At 46.3% G+C, this 17102-nt stretch overlaps 1 long non-coding RNA gene across 4 annotated transcripts in view; it reads right to left on the bottom strand.

The window, feature by feature from the left end:
• Positions 1-2474: 2474 nt before the first annotated feature.
• LOC116789831 overlaps positions 2475-17102 on the bottom strand; it is a 44340-nt gene continuing 29712 nt past the window's right edge. For all 4 annotated transcript variants that reach the window (XR_004358172.1, XR_004358174.1, XR_004358176.1 and 1 more), the window contains exons 4-5: positions 14606-14740; positions 2475-2804 (exon numbers count right to left, since the gene is read on the bottom strand). This is a non-coding gene — a long non-coding RNA (uncharacterized LOC116789831). The remainder of the gene's footprint in view (positions 2805-14605; positions 14741-17102) is intronic.

The raw sequence follows: 17102 nt of genomic DNA, 5'->3' as shown, positions 1-17102 counted from the left end.
GAACATAGGAAAAACCCACAAGTTGAAGACTTTGAAAAGAACTTTTTGTTAGAGGGTATTTCCCACCTTTCTCAATTTCCTTGAGCTCTGCCTCAAGGAAATGGCAATGATCCTCCCTTCTCACAGCAGGTGATGCTGGAGACCTCAGATCCCTCTGGTCTCCTGCTCCATCCTTGCCACTGCCCCTAGGGAAGCTATTCTTCCATGTCTGCCTCAGCTCTTCCCAAATAAACTGAGTCAAACCTCAGGAAAATCCTGATGTTACTTTAAATATAGGGTTTTTTAAGGAAAAACTCATGTCGTCTTTCTTTAATTTATTCCCTTCAGTGTTATGGGTTTCATACTGAATCTCATACTGAATTTGATATCTGTGAATCCTTTCCCAGGAAGGACTGGGAACTCCCCATGGGCTGGGATTTCAGGGCAGATCCCAGACCCGTGTATGAAATGTGGATAGCTCCACAATCCCAGTGACTGCTATGGCTTTCACTCTCATTTTTATTTCTTCTGAAAGAAAGAACAAAGCAAAAGAAAAACCCACTCAATGCTTCCCTTGTTTTTAGAGCAGGAATTCCTAGTTGGCCTGCTGACACCACCTGAACCTGTCTCTGCTGCACGTAGTGCTCAAAGGGGCTTGAAATGAAGTCTTGCCCCAGAGCAAGGGCAGCCAAAATTCAGGTTTCCGCACACCAAACTTCATTGCTCTGCCCTTCAGCTCCATGCCCAGGTCACTGTGCTGGAAGACACGGCTGCAGATGTCCATTGCATGGATCAGGGCAGGACTTTGCCCCTTTTTTCTGCTGAAAAACTACACTGACTTTATGTAACATGTATATATCTATCCCTAGAGATACATAACGGGTTAATCCATAGAATGACTTCAGTAATCAGGGTCAGATGTGCATGAATGACTCAACTAATGTGTTCATGGAACAAATATCCCTGTTCCTGATCCCTGGCCTTAAAATAAGTGGAACCATAAAGTGGAAGCAGTCATGTGGTCCCTCTTGGTCCTGACATCTGCTCCTTACCTGCACCCTGCTAGAAGCAGCTCAACTACATTGCTTTAAATTTGCTTGGATTTTGCTCACACATTCAGGACAGGAGTAAATGAGAGCTGTGCAACAGAACAGTGAAACTGGGTGATTTGCTAACTAGCTCTAATTTAGTTGGACATCCATACCTGACATGCCAGAGGACACATCTGTGTGGAAGCATGATGTGCAGTTTGGGCTGGGCTGGTGCCAGATTTGGTTCTGAAACTAAGCTGTGGAGAGAAGCCGTGGACTGGATGCAATTTTCATCAGTTCTGTAAAAACCTCGTTTCTGAAGACTTTTAAAGGTCTTGAAAATCTCCACTGAGCCACATGGGGGGCCAGACCCTAGGAGGGGTATGAGGTGGGTGATAACAAGCAGAGCTGAGACCCTTGAAGGAGTAACAAATATGAAAGGCCAAGCTGAGCTGGACTGTGGGGGCAAGCAGTGAAACTCCACATGGTGCATCCCAAAAGAGAGGAGTTTTGCTCCAGAAAGCCAAGACAATAGGTCCACAGATACCATCAAGGAGCTTTTAGGAAGAAAATGCATGGCAGAGCAAATTCTGGAGTGGTGAGGGGCTGGGCAAGTTGTAACAGGAAAGAACAAATGAATGTGGAAAAAAATTCACTACAAAATAAGAGCTTGCATTGGTCAAATGGCTAAAACTATGGGGAAACTCATATGGAAGGAGAAGTGATTCAAGTCCCTAGTCCTTAAATGGATAAAAATGCTCAGATGTATTGGAAGCAACATCAGGACAAATGCTGTCCACAAGCTCTGGCAGGGCAGAGGCCGCACGATTAATGCACTGTGAGCAAGACACTGCCAGCTTCAAGGACATCTGGAAGGAACTGGTGTCCAGAGCTACTGCTAAACAAATGTGCTATCTGGCTAAATAACTTACCTGGAAACATCTTCGTGATACAATCCTGCTGCAGCCATGTAAGGGGGAGAAAAAAAAAAAAAAGAGGTAAAAATTGTCACAGAAGAACATGAGCAGCACCTCAGGTTTCGGGAAAGTCATGTTGCCCAAAGTCTTGGGGAAGGCTTAAATGGTGAGTGAAGTTAAAATTAAAATCAAAACAAAGCTGCAATCTTAGGATCCCAAACAGAGAGAGGGAGGCTACCTGCTCCTCTGGATGGAATGACGGATCATTCCCAGGGTGAGGAGTCCCACAGTATATTTGGGTTTCCTCCACTGTCACCTACCAGTCATTTTCCCCACACTGCATGGGTGGACCTTGACTGCTCTCCCCTTTCAAGGAACAGTCTTTTGCTGCTTAACTGTGCAAATAAATTCCAAATATAGGATTTTCCAAGTTCCAATTTTAATTTATTGTTCTAACAACGTGCCCAAAACATTTGAGCCCCAGGGAATCTGGGAGCAATATAAGCAGTAACAGACTAACCAGCAAAAAAAACCCCAAACAAACAAACAAACAAAAAAATAACACAGAACAGTGGCTTCTTTTCAAGGAAGATACACTGTTTAGGTTTAAGTCAATTTATTGGCAGTTTCAGGTAAGTTATAGGAATTTTATAGGGTACAAAATGCCCTGGTACTTGTCAGATCTATGGCAAATAGTACTGTTCTCCTCAGCCAGGAACAAAATGTGGGGATATGTCCATTTTAGGAAGTGAGCTGTTATTTCACTTCTTCTGGCCAACAGAAGCCCTTGCACAACACACTTTACTGTCTCCAGTATTTTCAATTTGCAGCAGATCTCCCTGTTCCCTTTATGTTCAGTCATGGTTCCTTAAAAACACTTAAAAAGAGAAAGGCAAGATACGAGGACTGATTCTGGTGGAAGGTGTCCCTGCCCAGGGCAGGGGGGTTGGAACTAAAATGATCTTTACAGATCCCAAACCACTCTGTGATTCTATGATTTCAGAACCATCTCCTTCATAGAGTGAAAAGATACCGTGCAAATGTGAAATACTGCTTCAAATCATTTACTGGCTGGTGACAAGGTTTTGATCTGAGCTGCATAACAAGCAACCACAAGAGGTTGTACAGAGTCCCCCAACAAAGACACAAAACCCCACAGAAGGCTGAGGGACAGTGAATAACACAGGGGCAGGAGGAAATCTGAGTGCCAGTCACAGCAGCTCCAAACTCAGAGATGTAAAAAGCAGGTAAACCATGTGCATGGCCAGTCCAGGTCAGCCCAGCCCCCTACATCCTCACCTCATCAAGGGTGATATGTCAGGCACTCATTTTATTGCACTTCTGCCATGCAGTGCTTCTTCAGTGACAAATCACAATCTTTAAGGTTGGAAAAAATCTCCAAGACCATCAAGTCCGACCATTAACCCAGCACAGCCACGTTCCCACTAAACCATGTGCCCGGGTGCCACATCCACACTCCTTTTGAGCACTTCCAGGGGTGGTGATTCCATCACATCCTGGGCAGCCTGTTCCAGTGCTGGAATATTGGGTCTGGACAGAACTTGCCACCTTGCAGAGACCCCCCCCCAAGGGTGCTGCAGCACACAGCCCTGCTCCCCTGCACAGTCACAGCCCCACACGGACTTTCCTCAGGGACATCAGGAAAGCAGGGGGCTGTGACAAGGGTTTCTGCTTGCAGATGTCACCTACCAAAACCTGGCTTCATGCCAGTGGCTGGACCAAGCTAACATCAGAGCAGTAAACCAACCCCACGGGACAACAAATCTGGCAGAGCCTTCCTAACACACTGGATTAGTTGGGCTGTCCCAAGGCCATCAGTGCTTGGCCACACACCAGCATTTGTCTCCAGAGGAGGCACCTCAGTGAAGAGTGGTAGCACAGCACATGTGGTATGATGGGACCATCAGAGAAGTACTGCCCTTCTTGCTCTCAACATGGAAAGAAAGTCACTCCATCAACCAAAATGGTCCAGCAGCAGATCTGGCTTCCAGGCCAGCGGGACCACGAGGCATTGGAAGATTTGTCCATCACTTAATGCACTGCCACAGTGAGCTCCAGAGAGCCTGTGCTCAGCCCCAGGCCCGTAAGGAGGGAGGAATAAAGGGCTGGGGGCTCAGGGCTCAGGGCTGTTTGGAGGTAGGACACCCACACTTGGCCCAAAGCACTCTCAGGGCAGCTGCTTCGATCTCTCTGTGACTGCATTAATGTGCAGAGCAGAAATATCTGGCGGTCAGCTGGGACAACATACAGCACAGCTGGGGACCCCAGAGGAATCTGAGGCTTTCTGAACTTCTGCAAACACTTCCTTCTTTCTTTTTTTTTTTCTCCCATCCCTTTTCATTTTTCCCTAAAAAAGTGTTTCTTTTCCCAGGGAGAGATATCAAGCTCATGATGTAACAGCTAAAGTGATGGCTGTTCTTTAAGACAGTAGGGATGTGCAGTCACAAAAGTATGAAAAATTGTGAGAAAAGTATCTTTAATAAATCAGCCTCCTCTCATCAGCATACAGAACTGATCTTTAAATCCAAAAACTGCCTTCAGATACACACGTTAACCCCAAATCTCCAAACATCACTTGTATGTGCCCAGATAATTGTGCCTGGCTTAAAACAAGAAGTTTTACTTTTTTTACTCTGTTCTTGCACTGCATTACAGAAGGAGTTCTTCCCTGGGAGAGTGGGGAGGCCCTGGCACAGGTTGCCCAGAGAAGCTGTGGCTGCCCCTGGATCCCTGGAAGTGTCCAAGGCCAGGGTGGACGGGGCTTGGAGCAACCTGGGATAGAGGAAGGTGTGGTAGAAGGGATGAGTTTTCTGGTCCCCTCAAATCCAAACCATTCTATGATTCTGTGATTTATTTTATGATTAAAGCACAAGTCACTGCTCAGCAGCTGGGCTACTACCAACCCACTGAGGTACCACTTGGCAGTGAAGAGACCCATAATGGGTGAATATATTTGCACTTCTGAGACTTGTCACAGATATAACAGGTTTTCCTACAATAACTGAAGACTCCCAAGTCTGGAGTTTCACAAACCAGGGAAGCTTCTACCTGTGCTTCCCTCACAGAGTGGGACTAGTGATACCCAGTGTCCCTGGATGCTCATTTTCCACACATCTACCCCAGTAGCTGTTTTCTTTCCATCCTCACCCACTAAGTTGAGGAGTCTAAAAAGAGCCTGGGCAAGCTCCTAATGCCCTTTACTTCTCTGTGCCTTGTGCTAGGCTGAGCTGAGGCTATGGTTCAGTGTTTCTGAACACCCATTTCACACACTATCTGACTTACAGAGTGCACCAAACCCTCCTGAAAAGAGAAATTAAAACAATGTAGAGTCCTTCAAAAGTCCTCCAAGTTAAATGCTCACCTAAGCTAGGTATGCAGGACTCTGTATCTGATGGAAAGAGAAAGAAGAAGCCTCACAGGGTGAGTCAATCTGTCCAAAGATATGTGGGAGGGATTGAGACAGCCTACCATTCCCTTGGGAAGACAAATCCCACTTTGCAATATTTTGCATTTTTTACCAACAACACAGTAATTTCCAGATGACTTTTGTCCTTCTCTGCAACATCTCCAATGTGTTTGGGAGCCTTCTAGAAGAAAGGGCCTCTTATCCCCATACGCCGTGAGTCATTTGGAGGAAAGGGAAAACCCTTGGAACATGGGGATGTAACTGGTTCACAGGGCTGCTTGGAATTCTGAAAGAGCCGTAGGCGTCTGTGGGCATGGAAATCTCTGCAGGGGTTGGGGGAGGGCTGGGAACAGTGACCAGTTAGGGCCTGAGCCAAACCAGGGCAAGATTTTTGCTCAGTGAGTCTGATGACCGTGTCTGTTCACCAAGGGAGAAATTTGGCAAGAGTGTCACCAGGCTGACAGATATGGAAAGTGTTGGCAAAAGGCACAGAGCCAAAGGAGTGGAAAGAAGGGAGAAGGTCCCACAGAGACTATCCCACGTTCTCTCTTCCCATCAGCCAGTACTTATTGGATATCCAACAGGCTGGGGCCAGCTCGGGGTTTCTGACATCCTCCTTTTCATCTCTAAAGAATACCACAGGCTCCTCTTAATTCAAAGCTCCCTTGATAGAAATTATAAGTTCAGGTTACATAAGAACAGTGGGACAGAGGTTTCAGGGCACCCAGAATCTTGTGTTTTGCCAGGCTGAAGGCCCACATGGCTGACACATTGTCCATGCTGAGGTATTTCAGTTAGAGGCAAGACTTGGAGAGAAAGCCAAATTATTTGGCTCAGTAACCTTGCTGGAGGCCTGAAAAACCTGCAAAGGGCCTCTGCAAGGTCACTTCTGGACACTGGGAGGAGAGAGGAAGTGGCAGGGAACAGTGAGCATTACAGGATTGCTCTGGGTTTGTGGTCACATGAAAAACATCTTTGGCAGGAGATGAGCACATCTCTCCATCACCACTGGCAGTCCCCACACCAAGAAGCAGCTCAAGGCTACTGAGACAAGAGGTGGAGAAACAAACCACAGGGCTGGGTGGGCCATGTCAAATGAGATTTTCAGCCATAGTCATCTTCCTTACCTCCCATCCTGGTGAAAACAAGGTTGTGATGCCATCAGCAAAGGCTTCCCACAATGAGTTGCATTAAGATGGAAGAGGTCATTGCTGTTGGGTACAGCAATGCATGCAGCTCTTCCCATCAGCTAAGGCAGATGCTTCTCTTGGTGGCACCAATCTGAAAACAGGACAGAGGTACAGCTGATTAAAACCTCACAGAAGAGGGGAAGCCAGCCCAGTGGGTAAATCTTACCCCATTCCAAATGTCCAGGGCAGACATCCCAAAGGCAGGCAGCAGCTTTTCCAGATAACCCTCACGTGTGGTGCTCCCATATGAAGGCATAAGTTTTCTGCAAGATGTGGTATTTTGTGTACTGGCATCATCTCAGTTATGTGACTGGCAGGGTGGAAAGTCAGCTAAAAGCACTGGGCCATGTGCAAAAGAAAGTAATAGCATGGATTTGCCTCTGGGGATCAAAAAACCCCAACAAAACCCAGCAGATTTTAGAAACAGAGGTTCCTTGGGTAAAGATAACCCTTGCCAGCTGATATCCTGTGCAAACCCTCACCTCTTCCTCAGAATAAATACCTCTGTTTCTATTCAGAAGTGATATTTGAAGCTAAGAAACACCAAAAAAAGTCGAGGACTTAGGTATGGACTGACCTTCACCTCTGTGTGAAGCTTCAGAAGACCTGCACACCTCTCAAAAGGTTACCAGGTGAAGTTCTTTTAAATTCACTGCATTTCCCTATTGCCCAAACGAGAGCATTTGTATTACCACAAGAACTGCCCAGTGTAAGTTTTTATTATGTGATAAATAAAAACAACGACACATCTCCTGTTACAAATGATTCTGCTACTGACATGCTGAAGCTGTCAAAAGTCTAGAGGTCACCAAAGGATTAAACATAGAGGTTTGGCATCTATTTCTTTTGATGGAAAGGTATATTAAGAAAAAAAAATAGTTGTTCCCAGATACATTTGGGAGCACTGGAAAGATGTGGGTAAGTGTTGCTATGCAATCCACTAGCATGAAGTAGTCCTTTGTGGGCTCAAAGAACAATCTCCATAGTTAAAACTAGTGTTTTTGTCAGGATAAATTCCTCATGCCTTTGAATAGGAGCTCCAAAGAGATGGAAAGGTCTATTTACTTACATCACTCGACCTCTTGTTTCTCCCCAGTTTTATTAACAGAACCCTGCTTCTATGGGTTTACTTTGAACAGCACATCAAAAGCGTTTTTAGTGTAGGAGTTAGAGCTACATTTGGTTGGAGAACCTTGTAACACAAATTGTTTCCTAGAAAGCTCAGAGAATGCTAAAAAAAACAACCAAACAACACAAAGACAGGAGCTGACCTGGCCCAAACATTTGGTAGGTGAGACTTGAAGGAAGCAGCTCCCTGGCAAGCTGCAAGTTATCATGCTGTTTTAAAACAGACTGTTTATTCTAAGCCCAGGTAACCACAATATGAAGAAAAGCTGGAGGATTGACTGTATTTCTCAATATAGAGAAAGGGCAAACCCTTTTCTAAGATCTTTCACTTTAGGATTTGCTTTACATGGAGCATCTAATGCTGCTGAACAAAGGCAAGACATCACAAAGCACAAACGTCAGACTGAAATGTTCCCAGACCCCAGGATTTCCAAGGCAATCTGGAATTTAAACTGGGGAAGCCTCAGGCAGGTTTCCCTGAATAGGGGAATGATTAGAACATTTTGAAAGCTCTACACTCTGCTGCAGGGGAGTTCTGTCTCCAGTCACCCTCTGTGTAAATCTGTCCTAAAGCACTGGCAGTGTTGAGAGTCCAGTGAGTAACTCCCTCTAATTCCTTCCAGGGGACTGAAGGCACAGCTCCGGGGAGGGCAGGAGCTGCAGTCTCCACTTCAAGCCAGACTCCACTGCACCAGATTCCTGCTTGGGCATCCCACAAATATTACAATCCCTACCCTCCCATTGCAATCCCACTGGCCAGCCCCCATTCCATCCAGTTTCACCCCGATGGAGTGAAAAGGCTGCTGGCAGTGGAATCTGGATGTGCAAGGATACACTTCTCTACCTGAGCAGGACCATCAAACCACAATAGGCTGCTTAAGCCCTTTATTACTCTCAAATTCAGTTTTTAAGTTTAGAATAACCCTGGTAAGCTTCTAATTCTGAGTAAATTCAGAAGTATGCATGTCCTAACCATCACTCTTGGGATAACCTTCAGAAAGTAAGAATTTTCGATGGCATGAAGCTGTTGAGAAAACAGTTTTACGCAGGATCATACCAAATAATTTCCTGTGATGCTACAGCTGAAAATACCACAAGTTTAAAAGAGAGGGAGGGAAAATTCTGTTTCCTCAAGGACACAGCACAGTTTAAAACAGGACAGAGTGGATGCTCCTGAAAGAGCTTTACAAGTTCTCTATAGAAGGCTGGGATCTGGATAAAACATTGGCAAGACAGAATGGAAAGCAGAGGTAGGACCTCTTGGAACTGCTGGGGGTCCTGATGCTGCATGGGAGTTCTGGGACAAAGGTTTTATCACCCTTTAATTAAGCTTTGGAAAATAATTGCTCTCTCCATTCCCAGGTTCTCCACATGTAAAATAGGAGGATTAACAATCTGTCTCTGACTCTGTATGGCATTCAGTGAAAACCCCCTGGGTGCTTTTGTAAGTCAAGTATATGTAATAACATATTATAAAATCAGTAATGTTAAATTATTGCAGGTTCTTATTGCCAGACCACATGGATCATGAAATAGGTTTACAAAGGAACTCTCACACCAGTGAAATGAATGCCTGCTTATCCCTACAAAAAGAATCACACTCAGGTGGGCTGGCAGGTGTAGTTTTTGTTCTCTGGAAAACCTCAATATTTTTGTATAAGCTCTTAGAAAGGCAAATTAAATAAAAACAGCATTGTGGAAATTAATTGGTGAATTACTAAAAAAAACCCCAAACAAACCACAAAAAAAAAAAGCCCGAAACCCACCTGAAATATCAATGTAGTTTGTTCTAGCAATGCTGATTTCTTTTTCTGATAGCATAAAATCTCTTCTTCTTAATGATGTAGAGATAATTTGTTGCAATAACAGTAAAACAATAAATCAGACTTAATATACTATAAAAATAGCATGGTCTATAGCATACTGAAGTCAGATTCTAATAAAAGCATCTCCATCAAAAAGGCAAAGCAGCACAGAAAAACGAAATGTTTTGACAATGTCAAAACAAAAACTGTTGTGTCAAAGCCTGGGAAACCCACGCCAGCCTAGGAAAATTAAGCTCCCTTTCCTGGCTGCAGATGAAACATCCAGACAATTTTATCACAAGCCTTTCTGTCTCCCACTTGAGCCAGACTCCTGATCACTGATCCATGAATACAGCCTCATCCTGCCTGTCCCAGAGAAGCCAATGGCTGACGTTGCTTGCCCGTTGCCAAACTACAGCAGCACATCCCAGCTCTCCTCTGAGCACTCTCAGCTGCTTTACAGGCCAGGAAGGATTTGTTTACCAGTGTCTGACAGCAGCACTAAGTGGCCTTGCCCCATACAAGAGCTTCACTAAGGCTTCTGGGGGGATTAGATCCATGGGACCCCCTGTGTTCCTGGTAGGGCCCCACTTTCTGCTTGGAGACCAGCTCTTCCCAACCTCTGAAACGCTCCTCAAAGGGGTAGCGTGAGTATCCCAAAGCAGAGTCATTCCACTCCCTTTGGATCAGATTTGCAGAAAGCAAATGAAATCCAAGGCAAACCCTTGAGCATTTCATGGGAACATTCCCAATGGCTCCAGCAGGGTTTCATTTGGATTTCTGGGCTACAGCCCAAAACACCAAGCTCTCCAGGTAAGTGGTGGGTTTGAGTGCCAGGGTAACACCTTGGAGATCCTTGGCTGCAGGTGGAGGCAATCCCTTCCCAGGGAAGGCACCCCTGCGTGGCACACCAAGGAAAAGGTCACAGACCACTGCGATGTTTTTGCCTTTGTCATGCAAATCCGGCTCATCTCCCCAGCGCTCACAGCCCGGACCAGCTGTGCAGCTTCCTCAGGCAAAACCGCTGGAAGCTGCTCCACTGTAATATTTCATAAAATCCTACACCCTGCTCTGTGTTCTTGCATATGTATGGACAATATTTGTTTGCCCCACATGTCGTATGCTGCAGAAGTATTTTCTATTTCCTGGCAATCCTGGAAATCATTAATGACCTCAGAGCATAACAGATGGTCTTGCCCTGCTTGTAAAAAAAAAAAACAACCAAACACAAAAGGAGGAAAGTTTTCAGGATCTGTTCAGAGTGTCCTACTGCCAAGCCCTGCTAGTGAGAGCCCAGCAGTCCAGAGGGACCCACTGTAGGCTGGGACACAACCTTCAGGGAGCTCCTTCTCAGAGCAGAGACTGTCCCAAGGCTTTTTGTAAATGCCTGGCTAATGTGTGCTGGGCAGCAGCAGGACGTGCAGGAGAAGCTGCCCTGCTCCTCTCCAGCTCAGGCAATGAGTTTGCATGAAGCTGAGCTTTGCTTCGTGCTTTGACAGGTACAGCACATGGTGTGCTTTCACATTGGGACAATTTGGAGATAGGATTTGACTGATGGGAAACCCAAAGGGGAAGATCTAGCTGGTCCTGAGCAGAGAGAGGAGGATGTGTGCTCGTTCTCTCACTGAAAGGGAGCAGCTACAGCCAGGACCAGGAGGTGGAACAACCTCTGTTCTAGAGAGCTGACAATCCAAACAGCTGAAGAGAAAAGTACTACCCCGTTTACTTGCAGGAAAATTGAATCAGAGAGGAGTTTAAAAGGTAGGCTTGAGGTTGCATGGAAAAAACTCTGGCAGACCATGAGCTGAACTTACTGTCCTGAAAGAAACCCACATCCCAGCCCAGCCCTTCACACCATCTCTCTGACCCCCAGCACGACTCCTGCACTGGATCTGTCCTCCAAAGGGTGCCAGCAATCCTGGGGAAAGATTTTCCTGCTGGAGAAGAAATAAAGGGTGGGGTGGGATGAGACTGACTGTGAGGGAATTGGGATTATTTTTATCATTGTGGCGCTTCAGACTTTTTTTTGGTCTCTCTCCATTTTCAGCTTTGCAGATGAAGTAGAAACTATGGTTATCACCACTGAAACTTCTTTCTGGCACTTTGACTACTGCCCTGGTTCTGACCCCTCTTAGAAGCAGAGCGGGGAAGAGAGAGGAGCCAGCAGCTGTGAGCAGCACAGCCGTGCAGCTTCCTGAGCTGCAGCCCGACAGCAGGCAGAAGTTAAGGGCCTCTCTTTCCTCTGTGCCACTGCTATAGGACTTAAAAGGATGCAGTCATCCTTGGTCCTAACTTCTGGAGCAGATTAGCTCCTTTTCACCTCATTAAAACCTTTCTCAGATGGCCAGCTCATTTGAGAAGGCACCTAAAAGCAGTTAGAGGAGCCTTCAGCACCCACATTTGAACAATCCTCCTGTTTGTTGTAGCGTTTCAAATTTTCAACAGCCCCTTTATTTCAGTTTCTCATTTCTTTTATAAGCAGTTTTCTGGGAGCAACAACCTCTCCCTTTGACCTCTCACATAACACTGGGGGCAGTGGGTGCTATGACTGCCCAAACTACTCAAGGAATTCAACAACAGAGCCAATGCCTGCTCTCCCAGATTCAGTCCTGCCTGTCAGAATTGTTGGTTGTTAGGATTGCTGTAAGGCCTCACCACAGAGCTTTTTTACCCCAGGGATGTCACATGGATTCAATCATCTCCCAGTAGCCACCCACAGCTCTCCCAACAGCTGCACAGAGAGAAAAATACCCGCAGCCATGACTCAAAAAGCAATCTCAAAGTCTAAATTTCTCTGTCATTTGGGGCTTTTTTCCCAAGTCTGCTGACTGCCTGGGACTCTTCCCACTGATCTAAAAGGTCAGGGATTGGGTAAATACAGTTAGGCAGGGACTGCATCCCCACTAACTGCTGAAAAGCATCTGTCTGCAAGGTGAACATCTTGCTCACCACATGCCACAGGATTAATTCTTGCTCTCCTTCTCCTCCCCACCTTTCAGACCACGCTGCACAACATAGTCCTGCACCACGGCATTAAACTTCTTCATGAGTTTGTGGTAAAAAAGCCTCAGGAAGGTTTTTGATAGTAGCTTGGGGGTTTTGTTTGGGTTTGGGGATTTTTTTGTTGGTTTTTTGGGGGTTTTTTTTGGGGGGGGGGGTTTCTTGGGAGGGGGTTGTGGTTTTGTTTGTTTGTTCGGGATTTTTTTTGGTGGGTTTTGTTTGTTTGTTTCAATGGGAAAAGCCCTCTGCCAGCATTTCCCCACAATGCTTATGCCCCCTTGGAAAGCAGATTGTGGGACTGTGATGCTCATGGTCCCCTTGGAAAGAAGATTGAGGACCAACCAGCAAGAAGCCGGGTCCAAGTGGCAGGTCCTGTGGAGCTTGGGATCTCACCCAGGGAGCTGGGGAGGTCATCTCTGCCTTTGGCAGTGACGGCAAAGAGCGTCCTCAGGAGAGGTGATTTCAGCTCCTGGCTTGAACACAGGCCTCCTGCCTGACTTGGCCAACTCAGTCTTTTCCCCTTTAATCCAATATTTCTTTTGCTCTGCCTTGTCAATATGTATCACAAGTTTTATGGAGGAAGGGCAGGGTTGGGCATGTGCTTTCTGGGCTTTGCTGAACCTTGGTTGTGACTCCCAGGATCTGCTGGGTACAGTCCCACTGTCTGCCTTCCTGGGAAGCTGTAAATGCCCTTTCAGCCCAAAGAGGACCCTGGCTCTGCTTAGTTTTCTGAAACCCAATTAGTTATTACAGACATGCCTCAGCTATTAGCACATCATTAATCAACATATCACAAATAAAGAAGCTCTTTTGCTATTTCAGGGCGTCCTCCAAGTAACTGTTCTAATTGCTGATAACTGCTCTGCCTGTATTCTTGTGATGTGCTTTCTTGCTGTGCACTTTTGAATGCAGTTTTCTCCCACTCACCTCATGATAAATCTTGGGTTTTTTTCAGAAAAAGAACATGTGCTTTTATTAGAAAGGAATTTATCTACATCAGGGAAGGGTTTTCTTTCAGGTCTGGGATAAATTTTCTAGTTAGGCAAAGGGAGCACGTGCAGTGCTAACCTGAAGAGCAGCATAAATTTTGCTTTATGCATCCAATGACACTGAGAAGCACTTTAAAGAAGGTTTTCCAAACCCCACAAAGAGTTGGGATTGACTCAGATATTGTCTCTAGAGTGCCATTCTCTGCCCACGTTCTCATTTGGGAGAAAAACACGACCTTTCCAGGAATATTTCTGAGATTACTACTACTGTAATGGTACAGAAAAATCTTTTCTACAAGCAAAGCCCCGTTTGGTTCTGATTAGCCTAAATTCTAACAGTGCAATCAAGGCACCATGGCCACTATGGTAAGCCAAGAGGTGCACCCAGAGAGCAGCTCTCAGCATTCCTTCAATGGGAGAAGCAGCCACCACAGAGGGACTTGGGCAGTTAAAGGAATTACAGCAGCTGTGGGGGGAGTTCAGCTCTGTCTCCTGAGGAAGCTGGGGGGGCTCAGCCTGGAGAAAAGGAGACTCAGGGGGGACCTTTTTGCTCTTTCCCACTCCCTGACAGGAGGGGGGAGCTGGGGGGGTTCGGGCTCTGCTCCCAGGGAACAAGGGACAGGAGGAGAGGGAACGGCCTCCAGTTGTGCCAGGGGAGGGTCAGGTTGGACATCAGGAGGGATTTCTCCCTGGAAAGAGTGGTCAGGCCTTGACAGGGGCTGCCCAAGGAGGTGGTGGAGTCCCCACCCCTGGAGGTGTCCAAGGAAGGACTGGAGATGGCACTCAGTGCTCTGGGCTGGGGGACAAGGTGGGAACTGGGCACAGGGGGGATCCATGGGCTGGGAGGGCTTTTCCAACCTCAGTGATTCTGTGATTCTTTACACTAACAGAGGGCGGGTTTAGACTAGATATTACAAAGCAATTCTTCCCTGGGAGGGTGGGAAGGCCCTGGCACATGTTGCCCAGAGAAGCTGTGGCTGCCCCTGGATCCCTGGAAGTGTCCAAGTGCCCAAGGTTGGACGGGGCTTGGAGCAACCTGGGCTAGTGGAAGGTGTCCCTGCCCATGGCAGGGGGTGGAACAAGATGAGATTTCAGGTCCTGCCAACCCAAACCACTCTGTGATGGCTGTGTGACCTTACACCGAGCAAATCCTCCACCTTTCTTTTTGTAAAGATACATTGGGCTCACCAGTGTTCGAGCAGTGCCTCTCCTAGTTTTTCAGCTTTCTCCTCCACTTCAGTGCTAAATCTCTCATGATTAATTTCAGCTGTGACCTAGAAAAGAAGCAGACCTATATTCACTTTTTATGTATTCCTTTCCCTTCTCCTGAGCCAGCAGTCAAAGCTTTATGAGCTGATATTTTCCCCTCCCACCTCCCTCGTGCCCTGACTTTGCAATGAGTATTTGCCTCAGGATTTCACACACTCAGCCCTCAAGAGGTGCCTGGTCTCTTCCACTGTGCACATGATGCTGTCCAGGTTTGCACACTGTGATTCCCTAGGAAAAGGGAGCCAAGAATTGCATCTCAGCTGCTGATAGGAAATCGGTTCCCATCAGTTTTCCAGTGCACATCCCCAGAGAGTAATTCAGGGCTTAAAAACTGACTCCAAAAACCAACAGACAGGAAACAGAAGAGTTTCTATTTAACGAAGCAAATACTCCTGAGACAAACTGGGATGAGGAGGAGGAGGGAAGGGCCTTTCCAAGACTCTACCACGGAAAAGGAAGAACCCGTGGTGTTAACAGGGCTTCCTTTTGTCTCCTTCCCTTATAATTTCTGCAAGTTCTTTTAATAGAGATGAACGTAAGTGCCAGACAGAGCTGAAGGCTCTCTGGCAGCTTTGCTGCCTTCATATTTCTGTTTCCATCACCATAAACCCAAGAAAATCCAGATTTGCACCTTTTCAGCCATGTATACACTATTAACAGGACCTTTGGGATGCACTGCTTCTGCCATGAAAGCAAATGTCATCTTAAGAACAGTTAATTCTGCTGACTAGAAGGAAGTAACAGCACTTATTTTTGTTCCCTGGCAATACCTAAGCCTTTGAATGATATCAGATGGGCAAGAGTCAACAACCCAGCCTGAAAAACGAGCTTCTAGACTGCCTATAAACAGATTTTAGTGTCCCTCTTTTATATACAGCTACACACAGTCCAGGGGTCTGCTGGGGACTGACATGCACATGCCTGGAACAAGGGGGTATTGAAGTAGCTGTAAGTCCCTCTAATCCCTTCCTACCAGAGGAGCCACTGAAAACACAGCAGCCACCAGGATGCTTCAGCTCTCAGGGTGGCTGGGTAGTGCAGGAGCAGGAAACAGCAGCCAAATTCTTCATATCTCCTCAGCCTCAGCTGAAGAAAAGCCCCAAAGCAGACGGTAATTAAGCCCCAAATATTTGCATTAGATTGAAAATATGGTTATTTTTACCACACTGGCATGCAGAGCCAGGAGCACAGACAGGGAGAGGCAGCTCTGTGCTGCCTCCTTACACAGCTGGAGCCCTTCCACCTGGGAGATGGAGAGCTCCAATAAAGGTTGGCTGTAATGGGCTTTTCACTCAGACTTCAGTGTTTTTGTGAAGCCAGATGATGTTGAGGATGCTGAATTTCTTTCATAAGCTACAGGAAAAAGCTGTATTAACTCTTTTTGAGAGGACACAACATTTTCTAGTTGAGACTCGAGGAACAGGCGCCAGGAGCAGTGGAATTGGAGTTCAGTCCTTCTCCAAGAACTGGGCCCATTCAAACACAGCCATGGCCCTCTGGGCCAGGTAGCAGCAAGGAGGTGGTATGACATCATACCCTGCTGGCTGTCCTTCCTCAAGCCAATGGAGAAGACAATTGTAGGCAGATGAGTCAGCCTGGGCTAAAATCTGGTGGGAATTCTAACCCAGTAACCATTTAGGGTCTTATTGTTCAAAAAAATCACGTAATTTTATGCCCCCTCATCACCTCCTTCTTGATCTACTTACATTAGAAATATTTTGGGCAGGAATCACTCACTCCTTTTATCTGCCTGTTTAGGGCTTATCACATCAAGTCTGTCTCACATAGTGTCATTGAAAGAGGTGAAATTCCCAATCTCTTGATTAATAAAAATAAGATAAATGTAACCTACCCACTTCATTTTGGTCATATGTTAAATTTACAGCCTAATGACACCGAATTCTGGGACAGGATAGGAAGAAATTCTTCTCTATGAGGGTGGGGAGGCCCTGGCACAGGTTGCCCAGAGAAGCTGTGGCTGCCCCACCCCTGGAAGTGTCCAAGGCCAGGTTGGACAGGGCTTGGAGCACCCTGGGCTAGTGGAAGGTGTCCTGCCCATGGCAGGGGATGCAACAAGATGGTCTTTAAGGACCCTCCCAACCCAAACCACTCTGTGGTTGTTACTGGTGATAATTTTAGGAGAAACTTGTTCCCCCTGAGAGTAATGTTGCTATCTCTGCTTTAGAGCAGAAGAAGCCTTTCAGAAAATGTCCTGATACCGCAGGACCAAGGCTCATTTAACTCAAGATCACACATTCACATATCTGAAAAGTCCATCTTTTGTTCAGATTATTTCTTTGATATCCATTTTACAGGATAAACAGAGGTAGGAACATTCAGGTGAGCTCACAGGAGCTCTGTGCTCCC

The sequence above is a fragment of the Chiroxiphia lanceolata genome, chromosome 7 (assembly GCF_009829145.1).
Source record: "Chiroxiphia lanceolata isolate bChiLan1 chromosome 7, bChiLan1.pri, whole genome shotgun sequence".
In the NCBI taxonomy this organism is placed as follows: Eukaryota; Metazoa; Chordata; class Aves; order Passeriformes; family Pipridae; genus Chiroxiphia; species Chiroxiphia lanceolata.
The sequence above is the reverse complement of the archived record's forward strand: the minus strand, read 5'-3'. Positions and strand labels throughout refer to the sequence as shown.